This window comes from Dipodomys merriami, unplaced genomic scaffold (genome assembly GCF_024711535.1).
Source record: "Dipodomys merriami isolate MVZ:Mamm:240054 unplaced genomic scaffold, mDipMer1.0.p SCAF_27, whole genome shotgun sequence".
Taxonomy (NCBI): Eukaryota; Metazoa; Chordata; class Mammalia; order Rodentia; family Heteromyidae; genus Dipodomys; species Dipodomys merriami.
In genome coordinates, this window is record NW_027204159.1 from 12,221,552 (window position 1) to 12,227,551 (window position 6,000).

Sequence of the window (6,000 nt, forward strand, 5' to 3'; positions counted from 1 at the left end):
TGTGGGAAATATATATTGGATTCTTGACTGTATTCTTCCACTCTTTTATCTTCATTTATCTATCCCTTTCCCCGTGAGCCCACCCTAACCCTTTTAAGTACCCCCTTTCTGGTGTTCTATTTTCTTGAACTTTGATTTTGTTTCCCTAAGAACTACACTATTTGAGTTCTCCTCCTAGAATCAACTTTCTTTTTTAGTTACTGTATTTGTATACACCTGTATACCCCCAAATGTATTTACTTTTAAATTTATAATCTAAGTCTAACTTCAACATATAAAGGAATGCATGCGTCCTTTGTATCTCTGGGCCTGACTTATTTTACTTAAAATTTTCCAGGTCCTTCTATTTGCTACATGTGAATAAAGCCTCAGATTAGTTTCTCCTGCTCCAAATTCAAATCACAGATTCATTCTGATTCCAGATAGAATTCTTCTAACACACTTATCAGACAATTCCGCAGTGGTAGATACAAGCTGGGTGTTCCTTAGTTTAACTCAGTTAACTCAGTTTACTACCTTCTGGAAGACTGTGTCAAGACTCCACAGTTTAAGGGCTCAGTCCACCAAACTCCTTCCTAGTTTAGCTGCCAATTTATTACCAAAGTTGTTTGATCTGTGCTTCTAACAGACAATTACAAGCTTATCTTTAGTCTGAGTAATTTTCTTGAGTGACTCACAGAGCATAGGGAAACATACTGAGCTATTTATTATAAAGGATATTATAAAGAATAAACGTGGATATCATAAAGTATGGAAAAATAGGCATAAAAATCCCATGCACTCCATGAATATCTAAGGATTAGTTGTCCAGAAGCTTGCCAGACCTTGGCCTTTGTGATTTTTGTCAGGACTTCATTGCATTGGCATGATGTAAGCATGGACAAGCACATCAAAATGTGATCTGATACATTGGGCTGGGTGGGCAAATCCAGAAAAACCTGTTTCCCTAGTTCCTTCTTGGCCTCTTTGTGTTGTATTCCCTCCCCCCAGGGTATGGGTAACAACCCTTTTCAAAGAGGATGGTCTAACTATCTATATTGGAAGAAGTAATTCATCCAGCAACTGTAAACAAAAACATATAGATATCTACTATTGTGCTATGCTCTGTATCTTACATGTCTTACGATGCTACTAATACACTAAATATCTCCATGACAAATTTTTAAACGTATTTACCTTGTCTGACACTTTCATACTTTGGGCTTCTCGGGTACAATAACAAAAGTAAATTAAACATCTACTAGTGAGAAGAATATATCATTAACTAAAGAAATTATTGATTTAGTATGAAAGAAAATGAAAAATAACTTCACAGGAAGCAATGTAAATAAATAAAATAAAAACAATTTACATATGAAAAACCTAGGCCTTAGTTTTGACCAATAAATGATGGGAATACAAATTATGAAAGAAAAAGATTCTTACCTTTCTCCTCCATTTCATTTTCTTTCAAAATTTCTAATAAAAGAGGATGAATTTTCTAATTGATAAATGAAACCTCTGTAGAACTGATGTGAAAAACTGCATGTGAGAAATTTGGCTTGAATGTGGAAGGCAAATGCAAGGGTAAGATGAATGGGAAGAAGAAGAAAGAAAGAGGCAACAGTGTCTCACATGGCAGAATTTTTGTTTGATTCCCCATCCAAGAAGGAAAAATGTGAAAGAAAATAGAAAACTGTCTGTCTCCAAGAAGTTAGTCAGAAAATCGAAGAGACAGAACTGTTAGGCATGGATAATTTATCTTGCACTTCATCTCTGAGTATGAAACAAGAAGGTACAAGACAAAGAGAAAGATCTCAGTTGACGAGAAAATGATTTGGGAACAGTGGACACACAGTCAAGCTTCAGCTATGTCTAGATCGATGGGAAAGCATTAAAGTGACATTATTTATGGACCCGTGGACACTGCTAGCCAAATCTGGTGAAACTGAGTAAGAAATCAGAAGGATCAAGAGAAGGAATTGGCTGAATGGAAAGGATTCTCACAAAGGCAACAAAGAACATTTCTATGTTCAGAAATAAGATTTCATAAGGCTTTTTTTTGTTGTGTGTGCAGGTCCAGAAAAGTAAATACAGAAATAAACAGAAGCAAAATGCTTGATTTCATGGTTCTCCAAAACCATTATCAAAGGAGAAAACTTCCTTTGCAGTTGTAAGAAACTGTTTGGCTTTCCCTGAAACTGTTCTCCAAATTCTCTGTTATCTTTAAATAGCAGTGATATAAAACAAGATAAATCAAAAAACCCAGTTCAGGTGATGCCATGCAGTAGTTGTTTGAAGAGAAGTCACTCTATACACCTAACTTCATCGGAGGGGAAGCTGAATTTCATACCTAGACATGGCTTGTGTAATCCAATCCATGGGAAAAGCTAGGTGAGCACACAAAAGTCCAGATACCATGGGTTTCATGTTACAAAGGCACCAGACATAGTTAATTTTAGATATCTACATTCCCTAAGAAAGGGGACCAAAGACTCTAATTGAAGAGTTGACACACCTACCCACCCCTAGGCACATACAGAATCCTGGCAAAACCCCAGGTATGCTCAGACATGCTGGACAAGCAGCCAGGGTAATCCAACTTGAGCCTGATGGTGAATATTCAATTGTGGGCCTGGCTTGTAAGTTTCTGAGGTGGAGCTGTGAGGCCTGGAAAGAGTTAAGAGGTTGGAAGACTGAGAACTGGACCCTGAGAAGATCTAACTGTCTTGATAAGACAGGTGTGAACATTGGAAAAGCTTGACACTTTCGATAAGGGTATACTTACTTGGATAAGGGAATATTCTCTTCCTCTGCCAGCACCAATTGCAGTCTTACATGCCACCCCATACTAAACTCAAGTAACCTCTGTCTCCTTGGTCAGACTCCATAAAAGCCTTAACTCCAACCCCACCCCCTGACATAGCATCCAAAGCCCACTGGAAGGCTGTGTCTCTTGTTGCTCCTCAATAAGCAGTCCTAGACTCCAGAAGATGGAGTCCAGCCTGTTTCTTTCCTTTCTTTTCCATTTCCCTAACACTAATTAACTTAGTGAAGAAGAGAGCTTGGGCAAGCTGAATTCAAAAGATCATTGCTAAGTTAATTCTCCTTTATCCATGTAGACAGTGTCTTGAGCATTCACTGTCTACAAGGTCCTATTTTAGATGCAAGAACATTCAAATAAAACTAAAGGATTTGGGCTGGGAAGGTGGCTCAGAGGTAGAGTGCTTGCCTTGCATGCTCGAGGCCCTGGGTTCGATTCCTCAGCACCACATAGCAAAAAGAAAAAAGCTGGAAGTGGCGCTGTGGCTCAAGTGGTAGAGCGCTAGCCTTGAGCTGAAGAGCTAAGGGACAGTGCCCAGGCGCAGAGTTCAGGCCCCACGACCGGACCCAAAAACAAAAAACAAAAAACAAAAAACTGAAGGCTTTGTCTATAGAATTTGCTGCCTAAAATAGAATTACTCTTATAAATATCACTCTACAATTCTTTTCCTATATTTTGCCCCAAAACTCTAAAGAAATTTCAGGATCCTATTCTATTAAATAGTAGAAAAATAATTTGCATCTATGTAACATATTCATTTATTTAATGAAAGAAAGTTTCTAGCTAGCTAAATTCTCAGTTGACTTGACTCCACCATTTCTCTTGTGTATCTCTTAGATACAACCTACAGCCCAATCGCCCTCCAATTATACACTGTTCTTCCTGTACTTTTTTTGTTTTATCTTTACCTATCAAAGTCTACTAACCTTTAAACTCATATCAAGTGTTACTTTCTAAGATTATGCATTCAAGCAAAATCTTTGACTCTTCTATACTACTCAGGCATTTTTACTTATTCTCTGTTTCTCTTAAGAGCTATGCAAACTTCTATATTCTCAAATATTACTATATCCCATGATTGTTCTCATAAAGTAAAATAGAGAATAAATGAAAAACACTAGGTGACCTTGTAAGACTCATAATGACTCTATAAATATGAAATGAAAAGTAATTTATAATTATTATGAAAATAAATTCTGACCAGACCACCACAGTTTTATTAACTTATTCACTTGCTTATCACTTGTATTATTAGTATAAAATCATATTTTGAAAACTAGAAATAACAAACTATTAGTTGGTCATAAGGAAACTTTCATGTGTAACAATCACTATTTTAAAAATAAAATAGGAAAAATAAAACAGGAAAATATCAGAGTATGTATATATATGTTTTATATATATATATATATATTATGTATGTATTGGGGGTATTCATAGTGGGTTCTGTTTGTATGCATATGTGTATATTTGATTGTAAAGAACAACTTCTTAACATATGTCATGGTTAAAAAGTTTAAAACACCATTTATGTAAAGCTGTGGCACATTCTTATCATGTATCTAAGCCTTTGAAGGAAAGTGACAAGCTACTTCTTAAATTATGCAACATTTCTTCATCCTTTAGATAACCAGTGCTTATTCAGCCTGTTTTACTTTCTCCTCACACTCATTACAAACACTACAGTTGGATTTCTTTGCAGATGTAATTTTTATCACTTGATGTGGGTTATGAGCATGAGAACTATGATGAAATGTAATTGCTAAGATGTTAGCTCTGTTCAGCCGCTAGGCCAGCAATCTGTATGTTTCCTCAGACTAACCTCAAAGTCTGAGCAATTCAACCCTTGTTCATCAAGAATAAGAAAACACAAGCCTTGTGAACGTTTGGTGTTCCGGGATAGCTGCAACCACAAGCAATACATTTCAGAGAGGCTCCAGTTGAGACAAGATTAGAGAAATACCCTTAATGCACATTTTTTGCTACAATTTAAATGATTCTTTGTCTAAATTTTTTTGGACTTTCTTAATCAGTAATACCAATACAATTTTTAATACTTTTTAATTGTAAGACTATACAGAGGGGTTACAGTTACATGACCATAATCTTTGTTTTTCCCCTACCATCCCTTCCCTCCCAACTCCACAACTACACTCCCCTCCCCCCCACAAAAACACTTGTGTCCCTATACTATTTTGAATCTGATTTGGAAAATCTTAAATTAGAAAGTTTTTACTTAAAATCCACTATCAATTTATTCCATTGCTATCTATACTATCCTACTCTGTCCCAAATTCTCCAATGTTGGCCACTAAACAGAAATGGCCAATAAAATATTTCCTCCCAAGTCTTTGCATTTCCTAACAAATAGAGTAATGTCATTCTTTCTGATGGAGGCATAGAATACCATTGTGTATATATACCACATTTTCTTGATCCATTCATCTACTGAGGGGCATCTGGGTTGATTTCATATCTTAGCTATGGTAAATAATGCTGCAATAAACATAGTTGTGCTGGTAGCTTTAGTATGGTCTTGTTTGTGATCATTCAGGAAAATGCCCAAAAGTGGGATTGCTAGGTAATAGGGGAGCTCTGTGTGGAGTCTTTTGAGGAACCTCCATACTGCTTTCCAAAGTGTTTGAACAAGTTTATACTCCCACCAGCAATGTAGTAGAGTTCCCTTCTGTCCACATCCCCTCCAGCATCTGTTGTTATTAGAGTTCTTGATTATACCCATTCTAACTGGGGTGAGGTGGTATCTCAGTGTTGTTTTGATTTACATTTCTTTTATGGCTAGAGAGATTGAGCATTTCTTCATGTGTCTATTGGCCATCCTTCTTTCCTCTTCAGAGAAGTTTCTCTTTAAGTCTTTAGCCCACTTTTTTATTGGGTAGTTGTTTTTTTTGAGAATTTGTTGTTGGGGCATTTAATTTTTTGAGTTCTATGTATATTTTAGATATGAGACCCTTGTCCATTGTATGGCTAGTGAAGTAAGCCAGGCCCAAAGAAACATAGGTCTCATGTTTTCCCTTATTTGCAATAACTAGTATATGTCTGAGACAAGTAGAAAAGGTCAGATAATGATGTTAGGAGAAATGAACACCAAGATAAGGACTCAAATGGTTTTTCTTTCTTGCTATTGTTTCTAACATAGTTATAAGGTGATTTTTTTTGTTGCTTTGTATGTCCCTTCC